Raw genomic sequence first — 19,699 nt, forward strand, 5'->3', positions numbered from 1 at the left:
CACTTCACAAAGATATCTAGGACTTCATCCTTATTTCTCATGGTATATACCCACAAACGCCTAGAGTAATCATCAACAAAGGTCACATAATAATGTTTGTTCCCTCCAAAGAGATGCATTCCTAGAAGGACCCCAAACATCCGAATGAACATAATCAAGGGTTCCACGCCAGACGTGGATAAGCGGTGCCAAACTTTACCCTTATGCGCTTGCCCGAACACAATGCTCACAAAATCCAACTTACGAGGTCTTAGCACCTTTCAACAATCCTTGCTTTATTAGCGTTTGCATGGACTTCTCACCGCATGTGCAAAATGCATATGCCATAATCTGGTGGCCTCCTTAGCAAAGCGTCTCTCGAATGCTTTCGATGCGGCTACTTCTCCACTAAGCGTACCACCCTTCAAATAGTACAAGTTATTACGACGTATGCCTTTCATGATAACCATTGCTCGAAACTATCTTTAGAGCGCCAGCATCAATGACTACCTTGTAGCCCTTAGCTTCTAAAGTACCAACAGAGATAAGATTCTTCTTCAAAGCGGGAACATAGCGAACATCCTTGATTTCCTTCACCGTTTCATCATACATCTTGAGACGAATATTACCCATCCCCATAATGCGACAGGGTTGATCATTCCCTATCAACACATCACCACTTTCAAGCTCCTTGAAACTTGTAAACCACTCCCTTATGGGACAAACATAATAGGTAGCACCCGTATCCAAAATCCAATGATTGGAATCAATGAAACAAATACTCGATGTAACAGGAAAAGAGAAATTTGAACTATCGAATCATTACCTCCTTGAGCAATGTTGACATTAGATGTTTTACGCTTTCGGTATCTTTCGCTTGTGTTTTAACTTCTTGCGGTCCTTCTTCCAATGTCCAACCTCATGACAAAAGCACACTCATCACGGGCTAGATTTAGCCTTCTCGACTTGGAGCGAGATTTACTTCTTCCACCACCAGGAGTTTGGGCGGTCATTAGACCTCCCTCTTACCACAAAAGCAAATTGCTTTCGTCGACTCTCTTGACTCCTTTTCATTGTTGTTCATCATATCCCAACTTGTCAACGCAGACCGCACCTCGGAATAGTTCAAAGCTTTCTTCGAACATAATGGTGGTTTTATATGCCCATACTCCTCCTTGGGAAGAGATCTCAACAAATGGAAAGCTTTGTCTTCATCCTTCGTTTCTTCTTCAATGTTCAACAAGTCGGTAAGTAACTTGTTAAACTTCGTTCATATCTTTGGGACAATGAAATACCTTCTTTCTTTCTCATATCATATAACTTTGATTTCATAAAGACACGACCTTCTATTGTCTTATCTAAGTACTTCTCTTCAAGGATTCTCCAGATTTCCTTGGCGAAGTCTCATTGAGAACAAGGTACTTCCACATCCCTAGCCAAAACGCGATCTTATGATACCACAAGCTCGCCTATTTTTCTTAACCCAAACACTCTCCTCTATATCACGATGGTTTTTCGTCTAACACATCATCAAGTCTTGTTGGCATAGTGCATCTATAACTTCACAACGCCACATACTAAAATTGTTAGATCCATCGAATTTCTCCACATCAATCCTTGCATGGTTAATATTCAAAGTCGTAGGAGGTGATTTCTCCTTAGGACGTAAGTAGAAATAGTACCGATGGAGGATCCATCGCCATACTTTCTCAAACTTTCATATACCACAAAACAATCAATAAACCAACAAAAGAAGCCCTAGGTAGAACCTTGGCTCCGATACCAATTTGTTACGTAAACGAATGCGGAAGCGTGACAATTGGACAAAGAAGATTGAATGTAGTGATAGAAATCGACAAAGAACAAATCAATTAAAACACTTACCAATGCAAAGTTTAATAACCAATAGAAGTGGAGGCGAGATTTCGTGTGTTTGGCGTTAGCCTAATCCACCAAGCAAAAGAGAAGAATTTTACTAATCAAGAGATAAACAAAATAGAGTACAATCACTCACAAACGAATCCCGAAGAATTCACAAACTCTCTCTCACAAATTTTAGCCTTACAAATCCCACCAACTGGTCTTGTATTTATAGAGGTGGGTATCAAATTAGAATCCTATTTAGAATAGGAAACCAAAACCAAAACCAATATGAATTTGGTAACTGTGGGTAACCGTATACCAACAATGACCTCAATAAATTTTACAATGATCATTAAATTGCATTCTCCGAGCTCATGCATAGCGAATCTAAGTACACCACATCCAAATGCAACGCAACACTTTTAATGCTGCTCTGTTGATAATAATCAACTCAGTAAAAATTACAGATAACAAAAAAGCCAATGAAACAGTCAACAACTACAAGATTCCACTTCTTCAAGCTTGGAAGGGCATCTTCTCCTCTAAGAGGCAGTTAGATACATTGGACATAACGGCAGAGCCAGAAGTAACAAAAATTTCATTGATGACTGAACCATATATCTTTAGTCAGAGTGTGTTTTCGTCCCCACACTTGACTTGCTTAGTATGAAGACCCCTAGTACAATTAGGAGAGCGCCCGCAAACCACTGCAAGGAAACGATTTGGAATCAGAAATGCAAAAGGTAAAAACTGACTGAACTAAGATTCAAGTAAACAAGTACACACTGTAGCAATAATGAGAACTAACGGAGTAGACAACTGAATATTTAAGTTATAAGGTCACAGTGGCAATTGTTAGACCTAATTCACAATCAAATTTTAGGTGGTCCATTTGTTCCAATATCTTGGGGATGCAATCATATCAGAGGAGCAAGTATTTACTTTATAGCATAGATAAGACGAAGAAGTAAACACATGGAGGAAACATCTAGATTGTACTTCCAAAGTCTGAATGCCCTAACAAAAAATATCATACAATCAAGTAATAATTTGATCTGGGAAGTAAAAGGCCTATTGCGCTTATCATGAAATTCAAACAGATGCAAAACACAAACCCCTCCCCTCTTATAACGTCTGTTTAGATCATCAAGAGGGGATAAAACCTCAAACTAGACTCTTTTAAGGCATACACCTGTTAATGTGCATAACATTGAGAAATAAGCCCAGGACGTCAAAGTAGTGATCACCCTGAGTTGGACAAGTATAACAATTTTCCACAGCCTCAACTTGAGTATTTGTTAGACTCACCATTAAGCTCCCAACACAAGCTGAAGGAAAATAAAATGTACCAAATCATTAAAGTGAACATTACATCTTGCACATTTAGCCACTCATTTCTGTCTGTTGTTCCATTTTAGGAAATAGGCTCACTGGTGTTCTATTTGATACTGCTCAAGAGAAGACCTTTTAAGTTGATGCATTCTTCTACTATGTTAGTCATGCCAAGTGTATCTAAAACTGAGGTGATTTCGCAAACTACCAAGAAGCAATTCCAAACAAGAAAATCACATCTACCCACTGATACCTCACAATTGAATTGTTCTTCAGTAACAAATCATAAGCATAGTATTATTATCATTGGATTTATGCTTTTGTCAAACAAAATAATGCCTACTGAAACCAAAATGAACTGATTATGGCGCACATCGTCACTTACCTTAGTGGATATGGTTTCGTCAAACAAGAAGAATCCGGCTAAACCTGAAGAAAGGAAGTTTGTAGCGAAATTTGTCGCCGTAGCTTGCAAGGAAGACAGTGCTTTCAGGCTGTTAACATAGCAACCCTACATCATTACATTGAAGACTAATGAAACCATATTTCACAAACTGGGGAATTTTCACCCAACAAATGCACTAAGTTGCAGTTATTAACTCAATACAACAATTAATCATATAAATAACACGCTCAACAAATAGACCCCAAGCAATAACTCTAAAGACGTAAGGTATATCAGAGATTTAACAATGATGCTAGAACTAAGGACAACCTGTTGAAAGATCACATAGCTTGAAAATTTTGATGTCCTTAAGAGGTAGAAAGAAGGACAAGTGTATATAATGTGGAGATAAGTTTCATGATACAAAACATTGTCATTTGTAGGCTTGATCCTGTACACCAAGTTTGTGACACAAATTCTACTCTTAACTTTATCCAAAATGGCATAGTTTAGATCAGGTCGTTCGCCTAGCATATGTAATTTGGTTTGCTTCTTAGAAAATCAAAACACGTTTATTCAAAACTTCTTTTGTGAAAATCGTCCGAAAGTAACTGAACTAACGGCGTGTCTAATAATTGATGAATATTAATATTCTAAAACATTATACTGTTCATGATGCAATTAAAACACGAATTATACTTGTTATTTTGGAAGGAAGAAACTGAACCTCCAGCAATCAAGAAGTGCAAATGAAAGAATGAGTGTGTACATGAGAAGAGAAGAACTTTGCAGCAATGGCAGCTAATGCAGCGTTTGCACCCGCTGATATCGCCCATGCGTAGCCTCTTTTATTGCTACTGTCCATCGAGTTATTACTCAACTCGCTGCGACTACAACATTCCTAAACTGGAGAAAAAGTAGCCAAAACGGATCATGCAAAACTAAGAATTGCTGTAAACTGAACTCCTTTTGGATTGTCGTTCAAATTCCCTTTTGGAGATACCCTTTTATTGGGACAAAGTTCCAGTATGATCTGATTCTCTGCAGTTACACGTGATTGATGTTGCAACTTTCTGTAAATGCTTGTGAAGGACAGAAGGGCCCTGTTTGCTTCAGGAAATCGTTGTCACAATCACCTCACCTCATGAGGGTTTGAGGGGTAACGGCCTCCTGTAAACACTACATCCTCCACGGAATATATCAGTTGAACTGTAGCGGTATCCAAATCCAATTCTATTCTATAGGGTTTTACATCATGTGCAACATGGGAATCGTCGAAGTCTAGCCTGTGATCACCAAGAGGCTGGCTAACCTTCAAAAATGGACATGATACAATTTATAAGAAACATATACCAAAACTACTAGAAGCTTACTTTCAAGCCAGAGACTATATTGCTGCACAAACATAACCATATTTTAACGGCAGAACACTATAGTCTATGATGTTCAACAGAATTTATTATATTTGAATAGTTCATCAGATTTCCTTTCAAAATTGGAACCAGATGGATTTGAGCCATCAACCTCTCAACAAAGAGTGCTCTAACCGTTTTGAGCTTACAAATCCATTAGAGAACACACTAACAAAAATATATTTGCACCGAATACATACTGAGGAGAATATATGTTACCAAACAACTTTTGACTACTTAATTGGGGATTTTGTCCTCAACTGGTTTTGAAATTAATAATTCACTGTCTCCTTTGCTTACCTTTGCTCCATTTCTAGATGGTGGAACACACTTTTATGCCCTATGTACACACATTGACATAGCTTCATGATCAAGCAAACACATGAAAGTAGCGACAGAACTTAAACGGATAATACTTGTAATGCAGTGGGTCAACCTATTGAGTTTTTTTTCAAGTCGGTCGATTGAAAATGTGAAGTGTATTATAAATACAGCGGGTCTTTAAGTAGAGTTCCTTAATAACTTAAAAGCACAAGATATAAGAAGAAAGATCCATACATTTGAGGGCTTGTCCCACAATTTGAAGCAGGCTTGGGTGCCTTCAGGATATTTGCCTTTATTCAAGAAGTTCTCAAAGCCGTGGCAGTACTTCTGGTGCATCAGAATTTGTACAGTTCCCTGGCATCACCAAACAGATAAGTCATTGTGACCAGAAACAAAGATAACAGTAAAAGTCAAATGGAAATCTTGCACTTCCATAGATATGATGCATAAAAAGAATGTAGAATAACGGGTACCTATAACTCAAACCGTAGAATAGTTTCTTTCCTGATATGCTGAAGCATGTGCTTGTTAACGCTTTGGCTCCATAGGATTTGCAGCACAATCATAACTAGTTCTAGGCTGTAAGCTATCTATATTTTAACAGCGCTATCTATATTTAACAGCGCAAACAGCTATAGTCTATGGCATTCAACCGAAACTACTTTTGTGGGTAGCTAATCAGATTTCATTTCAAAATTGGATCCAGATGGATTTGAACCATCAACCTCCAAATTAAGAGTGCCCTAACCAGTTTGAGCTTATACATCTGCACCAATTATGTGCTAACAAGAGTATCTAATGTAGATCTTACTGGCGGAAGCTTCAGTTTAATTGAATCTACACTTTAATTGAAACACAATTAAAAGACAGCCTAAAAATCACTCTTTTATTGAATCTCTCAATCACAAATCACACACATAAACACAACTACCGAAACCCTAACTACAAGTCCGTTATTTAAAGTAAACCTAGAAAGCATAAACCAATAGGAACACGACATGTGTCCAACTAACTAATGGACTCAACCATGGGCTTGGACTCAACTAAGGGGCTCACGCCCATAACATGTAGAGGAACATAGAAGTACACACACCTATGATGACAGCGGACTTCGACTAATGTTCTACATCACTCTCCCCAACCAAAAAAAACTTCGTCATCGAATTTCTAATCAACAAAAACTTCAGGTAAAGAGAACCACGTCCACAAGCTTTAGGAAATCGGCCAATACCCCAGCTGAAAGGAATCCGTCCATGAATTTTTCCTTTATAGTAGCTTCCCTGGCTTAAAATCATACCCACAACATGCTCTTGCACACAGATTATGAAAACAATATGGTATAGCCATATTAAATATGATCTCAACTCTCAATCAATTAAATAGGAGAGACGTGTTAGAGGAACTGAAAATAGGGCTGTTGATGCCCTGTCTAGAGTAGTGGAAGAACATGCCAGTTGTCAAGCAATGTCGACAGTGCACTCACTGTGGCTCAAAGAAGTAATGCAAAGCTATGAGCGCGATGACTTGATGCAAACTCTTATATCTTAGTTGACACTCAATCCCACTGGAGTGCATACTTATTCTTATGCCTCTGGTATTGTGAGATACAAAGACAAGATATACATCGGGAATAATGGTTACTTGAGACAGAAATTGATTGCCACTATACACTCTTCTTCCGTATGTGGTCACTCTAGAATGCAGGGAAGTTATCAGCGGGCGAAGTCTTATTTCTTTTGGCCAGGTCTAAAGAAAGATGTGATGGAGTTTGTAAGTGCTTGTGATGTCTGCCAAAGAAACAAAAATGAACATGTGTTCCCTGCTGGTTTAATGCAGCCCTTACCTGTCCTAGAGCATGCGTGGCAGCACATCGCCATGGATTTCATTACAGGTTTGCCAAAGTCAGAAGGAAAAGATGTAATAATGGTGGTTGTCGATAGGCTTACAAAGTATAGCCATTTCATAGCATTGGCTCATCCATATACTGCTGCAACAGTAGCTAAGGAGTTCATGAACCACATTTACAAGTTGCATGGACTGCCAGCCTCGATCACTTCAGACAGAGATAGGGTGTTTATAAGCTCGTTCTGGAAGGATTTGTTTAAGGAAATGGGTACTGAGATTCATCTAAGTACCGCCTACCATCCGCAAACCGATGGACAGACAGAGAGAACCAACTCTTGTCCATAAAACTACTGTCAGTGCATGGTGGGACATAAGCCGCAAAGTTGGTGTAAATGGCTTCCTTTGGCTGAATGGTGGTTCAACACTAACCACCACTCCAGCTTGAAGATGACGCCTTTTAAGGCTCTTTACGGGTATACACCACCTCACCTCGCACTACCAACATCAGCAACAACATCAGTGGCTGCAGTTCAAGAATACCTACAGAAAAGGGCAGTCGTGATTAAAGCAGTTAAGGAAGGCTTGCACAAGACGTAGGAGAGGATGAAATGGTATGCTGACAAAATGAGAACCGAGAGGTCTTTTGAAGTGGGAGACTTGGTTTATCTCAGATTACAACCTTACAGGCAAACTTCTGTGGCTGTTCAAAAGAACCTCAAGCTTGGTGCTAAGTTCTATGGACCCTTTGAGGTGATTGCCAAGGTAGGATAGGTAGCATATAAATTGCAATTACCACATGGATAAAAAATTCATCCTATTTTTCATGTGTCACAATTGAAAAAGAAATTGGGCAATATAGTAACACCAATGCCTCACTTACCTATGGTTGATTCTGAAGGACAGATGCTAGTGGAACCGATCGCCATATTGGCTAGGAGGATGATACCGAGACACAATAAGGCAGTTGCACAAATGCTTATCCATTGGTATAACACATTTCCTGGGGGCGCCACCTGGAAAGATTGGACTCATATTGCAACCAACTTCCCAAATTTTAATCGTTGAGGACAAAAATGTTTAAAGGGGATGGTATTGTCATGACAATAATTAACCAATTGTCATTTCATTACTTCAATACATATCATCAAATAATTAAGAAACAACAATTGGTTATTCGGTCATTCCCTAACAAGACTGGCCAAAGGTAACACTGATCGACACAAGACATTGATGTTCGCAGGAAATGGATATACTTCCTTTTAGTAGAGCACCAAAAGTTAGTCAAAACATACCATATGTTCCCCTACAGCTGCAAATTACATAAAAATCAACACAGGTCTGTTCTGCTGTAAATGATGATAAACAGAGCTTGAAGATGCACTAGATGTCGTTGTCAAAGCATCTTAGGAAAGGGGTACCAATTTCTAAAGTAGAAACCACTGTAAGCACAAAATTTGTACCAGTGAAACCTTAATTCTATATAGAACTGCGGATTATATAGAACAAGAATAAATTTTGGAATTTGAATTGATAAAGGTGCGCCAGCCCAAGCAGTAGTGCAACGCATGAGCGACACATGAGAACCCCAACAGCTTGCTGTTGTGATGGGAACTCCCCCAACAAAAATTAATTTAATATCGTGTGAGCCAATGGCTCACATATCAGATATTAAACTGATAAGAACAGATACTACACTTGATCTTAGCCAAAAGGCCGAGAAAGGTATGCTTTATCCCATTTCATAGACTTTTTTTTATACTAGTCTTGTCCCTCTTATCCTGTTCTTCCAGCAGTGTGGGACTAAAAATGCATTTCAAGTTTGATAGTTAGAACTGAAAATAGGGTTGCTGATGCCCTGTCTAGAGTAGTGGAAGAACATGCTAGTTGTCAAGCAATGTCGACAGTGCACCCACTGTGGCTCAAAGAAGTAATGCAAAACTATGAGCGCGATGACTTGATGCAAACTCTTATATCTTAGTTGACACTCAATTCCACTGGAGTGCATAATTATTCTTATGCCTCTGGTATTGTGAGATACAAAGACAAGATATACATCGGGAATAATGGTTACTTGAGACAGAAATTGATTGCCACTATACACTCTTCTTCCGTATGTGGTCACTCTGGAATGCAGGGAAGTTATCAGCGGGGGAAGTCTTATTTCTTTTGGCCAGGTCTAAAGAAAGATGTGATGGAATTTGTAAGTGCTTGTGATGTCCAGTGGCGGAGCCAGGGGGGGCCAGCATACACCCTGGCGTACCCTCACTTTGACCCAAACCAAAAAAAAAAAAAATTAGTTATGGCAACTGCCCGCAAGTGCTAAGTGGTATAGGTAAAAGACAAAAAAGATAAAGAAAAGTATGCACGAGAAAGGAAACAAAATGATGTGCTGATGTCATGTGTACAAATAGATTCGGTTAAATTTGGTTAAAAGGATGTGCTGATGTCATGTGTACAAAAGGATGTACAAATTTGATTCGGTTAAAGCAAATATTACAAAAAAAGCAAATAGAAAAGCCAATAGTACTTGTGTTCCTTGTGTTTCTCTTTGTCTCGTATTTATCCACCCATATATAAACCCAAACAGAAACCATCTTGTATCTATTAAAAAAAAATAGAAAGAAAAAAAAACCCCTCACCGACTCTACTTCTCTTCTCCTCCATTCTCTATTATCATATATTAAAATTTAAGTCTTCTACTTTTCTACCCAAACAAACAACTTTACACCTACCGGTTTTGTGAAGGTAACTAGGTAACTCTTATATTATTTAATTTTTGTCGCCTTTTTTGTCTCGATTCCTAAACCATATTATTTATATTTTTATATGTTTGTGATTATTATTTTATTTTGTGAACATTATTGGTGGTTTATTTTAATTCGTGCAATTTCAATTAAATTGATTGGTGGTTTATTTTAATTGTTTAAATAGCTATGCTAAAGTATTTGATCAAAGAAAAGTCGTTGCCCACTCAACCAAGTAGTAACACAGATCATGTTGTTAGTGTTGAAGTAGGATCCTCTTCAAAGCGAAGTCACCAAGAAACTGAGGATGGTGGTGTTGAACAACCTACGTCAAAGCGGGTTCAACATGGAAATCGTGAAGAACTTGACTTGTCTAGTCTTCCAGGAGACCCTGGATTGAGGAACAAGATTTCAGATTATCATCCTAATGATCGTGACTCAGTGAGAAGAACATATTTGCTTAGGGGTCCTTGCCAGCCTAATCATACTTTTCCTCCAAGGACAATAGGCAAGAGGAACCGCCGCCGGAAAAGAGTGGTATGAAGAGTTTAGTTGGTTGGAATATAGTATTCACAAAGATCTTTGCGTTTTGTCACTATTGTTATCTCTTTAAATCTTATCGGGGGCACAAGGAGGCGGAGATGTTTTCTCTTACAAGGGGTTTACTAATTGGGAAAGGAAAACCAAATTAAAATAGCATGTTGGAGGACCAAATAGTGCTCATAATATTGCTTTAGGCAAAGACAGGCATTGCTAAATCAAGAGCAAAGATATCGAAACATTTCTTGAGAGACAATCGACTAAGTTGAAGGGATTATCGAATACATCTAACCGCAATAACCGATTGTATTAGGTTTCTTTTGAGACAAGGTTTAGCTTTCCGTGGCCATGATGAATCAGAGGAGTCGATTAGTAAAGGCAATTTTCTTGAACTTATACGATTTTTGAAATATCATAACGAAGTCATTAAGAACGTTCTTGATAATGCTTCTAAAAATCGGAAATTGACCTCGCCTGATATACAAAAAAAGATTGTGAATGCAGCTGCTGTGGAAACTACAAATGCTATTTTAAAGGATTATGGAAATTCATTGTTTGCTATTTTAGTTGATGAAGCACGTGATATATCAATTAAAGAGCAAATGGCAATTGTTTTGCGTTATGTCGACAAGAAAGCTTAAGGTTGCGTGATTGAGAGATTTTTTGGAGTTGTGCATGTTAAGGAAACTAGTGCAGTAACACTTAAAAAGGCAATTGATGAGTTGTTCTCTAAGTATGGGTTAAGCATATCTAGACTGCGTGGACAAAGGTATGATGGGGCCAGCAATATGCAAGGTGATTTGAATGGCCTAAAAACACTTATAATGAAAGAGAATGAGTCCTCAGATTTTATGTTCATTGTTTAGCTCATCGCCTTCGATTAGCCCTTGTATCAGTTGCAAAGAACCATGAGTCAATTACTAACCTTTTTAGTGTTCTCTCTAATGTGGTAAATACTGTTGGAGCATCATATAAGCGACGAGATATGTTACGTGAAGCAATGAAGACTAGAGTTGTTGCAGCCTTACAAAGCGGAGAAATTTCAAGTGGTAAAGGGTTGAATCAAGAGACTAGTCTTAAACGATCTGGTGACACTCGATGGGGCTCACACTATTGTACACTTCTTGGCATGATAAGCGGTTATGGTTCAAGATTACTTGATGTGCTTGATAATATAGCGGAAGATGGTTCAAGCTCGGAACAAAGAGGTGAGGCTTTACGGATTCTTGAGTTCGGTCGCGATCTTTTGAATTTATCTTAAATTTGCATTTGATGAAAGCGATACTAGGAATTAGCAATGATTTGTCAAAGGCTTTGCAGCGTAAAGACCAAGACATTGTCAATGCTATGACTCTTGTTAAAATAACAAAGGTAACGCTTTACAGGCGATGAGAGATGATGGGTGGGATAGTCTCTCGATTGAAGTTTCTTCACTATGTGCCAAACATGATGTGGTTGTTCCAAATATGGAAGAGAGGTATGTGGCTCGAGGGAGGTCTCGACGAAGTGCGGAAGGAAGCACCAATTTACATTACTATCGTGTTGGATTATTCTATCAACTGTATTGATTTGCAACTTCAAGAGTTAAGCGACCCGGTTTAATGAAGCAAACACGAAATTACTTCTTTGCATGGCATGTCTTGATCCTTGTGGAGTCATTTCTTTGCTTTTCGATAAGCAAAAATTGATCCATTTTGCTTGACTTTATCCCGATAATTTTTTGAGATAGATCGGATGGAATTAGCGGATCAGCTTGAGAATTATATCATTGATGTGCCCGATACTAAGTTTGGTAAAGTAAACGTAATTAGCGACCTAGCCAAAATAATGGTTGAGACAAAGAAAGACATTGTGTACCCACTTGTGTATTTGTTGATTAAGTTGGCGCCGATTTTACCTCGTTGCTCGCCATCGTGGAGAGGGCATTTTCTGCTATGAATATCATAAAGAATCGCTCACTTAATCGGATGGCGGATGAATGGTTGAATGATTGTTTAATAACATACATTGAAAAAGAAATTTTTGATAGCATTGATACCGAGTTGATCTTGCAACGCTTCCAAAAGATGAAGAAGGGTAACAAAAAAAAAGGGCGTCAAGGACAACTATGAATAAGTATTTGTTTTGATTGAATTATTTTTTTTTTCTTATTTTTTTATATTACATTTATTGCAATTATTTTATATGATTTTTTTATGTTCGAAATATACTTGTTTTGTGATCGGGTTTGAATTTTTAGTTAAAAAAAAATTAGTGTGTTTTTTTTTTTATGCTTGGTTTATGAGTGGCTCACCCTCACTTACATTCCTGGCTCCGCCATTGGTGATGTCTGCCAAAGAAACAAAAATGAACATGTGTTCCCCGGCCGGGTTTATCGTACCTTTACGCCCTAGAGCATGCGTGGCAAAGACATCGCCATGGATTTCATTACGAGGTTTTGCCAAAGTCGAGGAAGGAAAAGAAGTAATAATGGTGGTTGTCGATAGGCTTACAAAGTATAGCCATTTCATAGCATTGGCTCATCATCCATATACCGCCGCAAAGTAGCTAAGGAGTTAAGTGAACCACATTTACAAGTTGCATGGATTGCCGGCCTCGATCACTTCGCATGAGATAGGGTGTTTATAAGCTCGTTCGGAAGGATACGTTTAAGGAAATGGATGCGAGATTCATCTAAGTACCGCCTACCATCCGCAAAACCAATGGATGACGAGAGAGAACCAACTCTTGTCCATAAAACTACCATCGGTGCATGGTGGGACATAAGCCGCAAAGTTGGTGTAAATGGCTTCCTTTGGCTGAATGATGGTTCAACACTAACCACCACTCCAGCTTGAAGATGTCGCCTTTTAAGGCTCTTTATGGGTATACACCACCTCACCTCGCACTACCAACATCAGTGGCTACAGTTCAAGAATACCTACAGAAAAGGGTAGTCATGATTAAAGCAGTTAAGGAAGGCTTGCACAAGACGCAGGAGAGGATGAAATGGTATGCTGACAAAATGAGAACCGAGAGGTCTTTTGAAGTGGGAGACTTGGTTTATCTCAGATTACAACCTTACAGGCAAACTTCTGTGGCTGCTCAAAAGAACCTCAAGCTTGGTGCTAAGTTCTATGGACCCTTTGAGGTGATTGCCAAGGTAGGACAGGTAGCATATAAATTGCGATTACCACATGGATAAAAAATTCATCCTATTTTTCATGTGTCACAATTGAAAAAGAAATTGGGCAATGTAGTAACGCCAATGCCTCACTTACCTATGGTTGATTCCGGGCGACGGATGCTAGTGGAACCGATCGCCCGTATTGGCTAGGAGGATGATACCGAGACACAATAAGGCAGTTGCACATGTGCTTATCCATTGGTATAACACATTTCTTGAGGGCGCCACCTGGGAAGATTGGACTCATATTGCAACCAACTTCCCAAATTTTAATCGTTGAGGACAAGAATGTTTAAAGGGGAAGGTATTGTCATGACAATAATTAACCAATTGTCATTTCATTACTTCAATACATATCATCAAATAATTAAGAAACAACAATTGGTGGCCAAAGATAACACTTACGGATCGACACAAGACATTGATGTTCTCAGGAAATGGATATACTTCCTTTTGCACCAAAAGTTAGTCAAAACCATGGACCAAAATATCGACGATATATTCGATATATCGCCGATATATATTAGTATTTTGGTACACCGATATCTATATTTTCGATATATATCCACCGAATATAGTATCCTTTTTTTCCAATATATATCAGAAATTTCCGATATAAAAGTTTATATCGCCGATATATTCGATATTTACAATATATATCATTTACTTTTTGACCATTTTTTAATATAAATCCGATATTTCCAATATATTTCCGATATTATATTTCCGATATATCCAATATTTTAAATAGTTTGGATTGATCGCAAAAAAGATGGATATATCCGATATATATCGGTTTTTAAGTACACCAATATATTCATCGATATCGATATTTTAAACCTTGGTCAAAACATACCGTATGTTCCCCACCAGCTGCAAATTACATAAAAATCAACACAGATGGAGGAAGAGGAAACCCATATCCGTTCTGCGGTAAATGATGATGAAAGCTTGAAGATGCGGTAAATGATGATGAAAGCTTGAAGATGCACTAGATGTCGTTGTCAATCTAAGTAGAAACCACTGTAAGCACAAAATTTGTACTAGCGAAACACTAATTCAAAGTTTCAAACTGCTGACATTAAAACTCTTATATAGAGCAAGAATAAATTTTAGATTTTGATTTGATAGAGGTGCGCCAGCCCAAGCAGTAGTGCAACGCATGAGCGACACATGAGAACCCCAACAGCAAGCTGTTGTGATGGGAACTCCCCCAACAAAAATTAATTTAATATCGTGTGAGCCAATGGCTCACATATCAGATATTAAACTGATAAGAACAGATACTACACTTGATCTTAGCCAAAAGGCCGAGAAAGGTATGCTTTAACCCATTTCATAGACTTTTTTTTATACTAGACTTGTCCCTCTTATCCTGTTCTTCCAGCAGTGTGGGACTAAAAATGCATTTCAAGTTTGATAGTTAGAACTGCCCGTGCTCATTTTCTACGAGGAATAAGCAGCTAGACTTGTTAATATTAAAATGAAAATGATTTGAACCTGTGGCTGGTTTAGTGATGAAACCTACTAGTTCAAGTTTCTCAACTAGAATCTGGGGAGAGTTTGAAGCAAAGACATGTTTGTGTACAAGATATTGGATGGATGCCCAGATGTTTTAACATTAAAGAAACTTCACGCCCAAGTTTTGGTTATCGATCATCTGCATTCGAACCCATCTATAGGTATAAAGCTAATGAGGGCCTATTCAAGTTTTGGGGAACCGAAAACTACTTGGAAAGTGTTTGATGAGATTCCAGCTGCAGACAAGAATATTGTGTTTTTCAATGTAATGATTAGAAGCTATGTTAATAATTGTATGTATGGAGAGGCTTTACTTGTTTACATGAACATGTGGAGATATGGACTCGTCCCTGATAACTATACCTTCCCTTGTGTTCTCAAAGCTTGCTCGGTGTCAGAGAATTTAAAGGTTGGGTTGCAAATCCATGCTGCTATTGACAATGAAGCCGAGTGAGCAACTGTGGGGAGCATTGTTAAGTGCTTGCCAAGTTTATTCTAACATGAGTCTGGGGCTTGTTGCTGCTGATCATCTCTTTCAACTTGTTCCCGTACAGGCTGGATATTATGTTCTGTTGTCCAACATTTATGCAAAGGCAGGTAGGTGGAACGAGGTTACGGCTGTCCGATCCGTCATGAAAAGCAGAGGAATTAGTAAAATGCCTGGATGTAGCAATGTAGAAATGGGTAAGAGAGTGCACACCTTTCTTGTTGGTGATCAATCGCATCCGCAGACCAAAGAAATCTATGAGGAGTTAGATGTGTTAGTTAGTAAGATGAAGGAAGCAGGGTATGTCCCTGAGACAAATTCTGCACTCCATGATGTGGAGGAGGAAGACAAGGAATGCCATCTAGCAGTCCACAGTGAGAAGCTTGCAATTGTTTTTGTCATAATAAATACAGAGCCAGGGACACCTATCAGGATAACCAAGAACCTCCGTGTGTGTGGGGATTGTCATGTAGCTGCCAAGCACATCTCTAAGATCACAGAACGCGAAATCATTGTACGGGATACAAATTGGTTTCATCATTTTCGTGATGGCACATGCTCATGTGGAGATTATTGGTGACCACATAATGATATTTATAGGTGATAATAGAGTGTCCTCTTTATTCTGTGAATGTCTCAAACCGCTACCGACCCTGATGATCGTAGAGTGCATATGACAAGCACCTGTTCAGCGCTGAAGATTTGAAGCAGCTAAAGGCTAGTTATAATCTAATAGGTGAAGAATCTAACCTTGCTTCCTACTCCGGTCTCATTCCGTCCTCAAGTATTCAATTAGACTTGGGTGTTCGGCAGCCTCCTTGGACACCTCCTGTTAGGATGCTCAGTGAAAGAATTACTTTAGTTCCTGCCGCTCGCAATTTTGAGAAGCAGCAGAGTGCCAACCCAGAACTAACATGTTTTCGCATTGATGAAAATACGAGCACTAGTGAAGAAACTGAAAAGCTAGATGAGGGACTTTATGTACTTTCTGAGGTAATCAGTCCAACAGATAGTAAAATCTCATCCAATAGAAAACCTCTTGTTGACATGACTAATAGCAAAACTTTGGCATCAATTTCTTTGACCAAGAGTTATAATGACAGGGATAGTATAGAATCTGTGCACACGGGGATTAATATTAGTGGGATGCAAATCGATGCGAAGCAGAAGCTCAGGGATGCTTATTGTGAAAACAAAGGAGCTAAGAAAGATAAGGATAACCAGAGTTTTCTCAATAGGTGGATAGGGTGTAGGGAAGGCCCGTCTCTCTTTACAATGAAACCAAAATTGTCTAGAAAAGCAAGTGTAAGAAAAAAAATCTAAGAGTTTCTTGGATATCTTTACAATGAAACCAAAATTGTCTAGAAAAGCAAGTGTAGGAAAAAATATCTAAGAGTTTCTTGGATAAGGGGTGTAGACGAGCTAAAATAGTTTCCAACATGTCATCCTTTATTCGCTTGTTCAACAGAAGCGACAGCCAGTTGCACTTGTTACAAGTACATATTTAATTGATTGAAAGTTGAGATCATATTTTCTTTTCTTTTATCACCCATGGCTCATCTTGAAAATTTGTAACTTCACCAACATATGTGACTTTCTTTAAGGAAATCCAAATCTGCAACCGTGCTTTTTTGAAAAACAAATCACTTCGTTTGTCAAAGTTCATTTGTCAAAGTTCGTTTGTCAAAGTGAGTCACAAAATTTTCCCAAATCAGATCATCGTACTTATCAAAAATTGATTCTATCTTCATACTTATCAAAGATTGGTGGAGCGCCAAATAGAGGAGCTTCAACACCTGCCGGTAGCCGAGCGGTGCCATCATTGAGGGGTACACCCTCACGTTCCCCATTGAGAGGAGGTTTCCTGTTGGTGTTATCTTTCATGCCAACTCTGTTCTCTCCGTTGTTTTCGGGATCTGTAGGCGCAAAAGGATTCAAAAGAGGGATTGAACTATCAACCTGAGATGCATCATCAGTACTAGCCACTGAACCATTATTCTGTGGTGGTAGAAATGGTTGTTGCACCTCTCTTTAGCCTGGAAACTTTGCTTCCATCAGGTTCTGGAACATGTGTCATGTCCTTCATACTTTCTTCTAAACGAAACATACGAGTATCTATGGATGGAGGACGACCTCGAGTTGCTTTGTTATTCACCATAATAACACAAAAAAAAATTTGACTTTTCAAGAAAAAAAAAATCGCCGTGAACAGTAACCTGGGTGAACAGTGACTCGGTGAATAGTACCCGATAAACAGTGTTTCGCGAACAGTGTTTTCGGTGAACATTATTGTGAATAATAACCCCTGGAATTAATCTGCTCCGATACCAAATAATATAGATCTTACTGGCGGAAGCTTCAGTTTAATTGAATCTACACTTTAATTGAAACACAATTAAAAGACGACATAAAAATCACTCTTTTATTGAATCTCTCAATCATAAATCACACACATAAACACAACTACCGAAAACCCTAACTACAAGTCCGTTATTTAAAGTAAACGTAGAAAGCATAAACCAATAGGAATACAACATATGTCCAACTAACTAATGGACTCAACCATGGGCTTGCACTCAACTAAGGGGCTCACGCTCATAACATGTAGAGGGAACATAGGCGCACACCTATGACACTGACAGACTCAACTAATGTCTACATCAGTATCTGTAATTAATCAACTTTGGACTACATGTAAGTGGGAAATTTTGTCCTACTGGCTTTGATCCTATTCTCTTTCCCCTTTGCTTACTTTGGTTCCATATTTGCAAAATGACCCAATATATCAGCTCCCAAACCATAATAACTTACTTCCTCTTGATAGAAGTAATGCAAGAATGTTGAGAACCTCAGTTGAAAAGGCAGCCGACTGTGCTAAAGCCAGAGAGTGGTCGGTGGCTCAGCCCAAACTTGTAAAGCATAATTTAATCCCAACTATAAAGCAGAAGAAAGCAATTAATCATAGGGCATAATGGGTTCAATGAGTAAAGATAGGTTCCTTTTTTACCTTCTTTCCTTGAACACCAAGAGAAATTGTTCACATCAAAAGAACTAAGAAAATGTGCATGTGCTAGAATAAATCAAAACCCTAACCACTACTCACCTGAGTTAACAACTAGCACCTATTTCAAATAAATAAATAGGATGTCAATTTATAAAAAAGAGACATTACTTGTAAAAAAACATGACATCGAACTAGTGTTTAAATATTTACAATCCGCTTCTCAAAGCATGGAGATCCAGAAAATGCTACTACCTTCGAGGGGTCACTTTTTTTTTCCACAGTTTCACATTTAATTATTTCCAACTTCTTTTAGCTGTACCAACCAACTTAAATAGATATATGTAAAGATACGGTACCAGTAAACTATAAACTGAGTAGAAATGCATGCAATCGTAATAATGTGAATGCCACCGCCAAGGGCAAGTTACAACAAGACAATTGACTCTCCTCACTCCTCACTCCTCACAGCAAGCTCCCTCTCAAGCTTTGCATCAGATACATTACTTCTCTATCTCTAGCTTAGTGGGAAGACACTACAATCTCAGCCGCATCCAACCCAAACTCCTCGGTTTTCTAACTCTCACATCTTCATCTTGAATGTGCAACTAATATCATCTTGAATATAGATTAACACAAGTGAAACTTTCTAAAAAAAGAAGCAACCAAACACGTAAAAGTTTAAAAAAGAATGCAATGTGATGCATTCTAGGGTCCTAATTGGTTCATATGTTACTAGGGATTTTAGAAGCATGTTTGGTTGCTAATTTGGTGTTTTTAGCATAGGTTATTGTATAGACCCCCACTGTGTGGCTCATTAAGCCCACGAATCCAGCCCAATTTAAATCAATTAAGCCCAAGGGCTTAATCCTAGCTACACCCAATAAATGGTCTATTTATGAATATGTCCAGGTTCATTATTGTAGAAAAATAAAAATAAAAGTTCAAAGAGATAACAATTCTCATGACACAAACAAACACAGTCCTCTTAGGACTCAACCTCTTCATTCATATAAAAAACCATTTTTTCTCATAATGTGAACTACGTTGAAACTTGATCCACAGATAATAGATCTTAAGTACGTAGGCAACCATTATCT

General features: G+C 38.4%; 1 long non-coding RNA gene and 2 other non-coding genes across 6 annotated transcripts; all 3 read right to left on the reverse strand.

Moving 5' to 3' along the window:
• Positions 1-2,040: 2,040 nt before the first annotated feature.
• Positions 2,041-15,949, reverse strand: LOC147520420 (uncharacterized). 4 transcript variants are annotated; one of them, XR_015212632.1, is made up of 7 exons: positions 15,812-15,949; positions 13,996-15,729; positions 5,769-7,680; positions 5,530-5,649; positions 4,329-4,871; positions 3,560-3,668; positions 2,041-2,549 (listed from the first exon to the last, which is right to left on the reverse strand). It is a non-coding gene; the product is annotated as an uncharacterized LOC147520420 (long non-coding RNA). The 4 variants fall into 4 exon arrangements; XR_015212631.1 differs by having other exon boundaries at positions 13,996-15,771; positions 15,810-15,946; XR_015212633.1 differs by lacking the exons at positions 13,996-15,729; positions 15,812-15,949 and adding an exon at positions 8,021-8,879 and having other exon boundaries at positions 3,560-3,728.
• LOC147520421 (U2 spliceosomal RNA) lies at positions 8,672-8,866 on the reverse strand. The gene has a single exon (XR_015214499.1). It is a non-coding gene; the product is annotated as a U2 spliceosomal RNA (small nuclear RNA).
• LOC147520422 (U2 spliceosomal RNA) lies at positions 14,719-14,913 on the reverse strand. The gene has a single exon (XR_015214495.1). It is a non-coding gene; the product is annotated as a U2 spliceosomal RNA (small nuclear RNA).
• Positions 15,950-19,699: the final 3,750 nt, after the last annotated feature.

The sequence above is a fragment of the Coptis chinensis genome, chromosome 2 (genome assembly GCF_015680905.1).
Source record: "Coptis chinensis isolate HL-2020 chromosome 2, ASM1568090v1, whole genome shotgun sequence".
NCBI lineage: Eukaryota > Viridiplantae > Streptophyta > Magnoliopsida > Ranunculales > Ranunculaceae > Coptis > Coptis chinensis.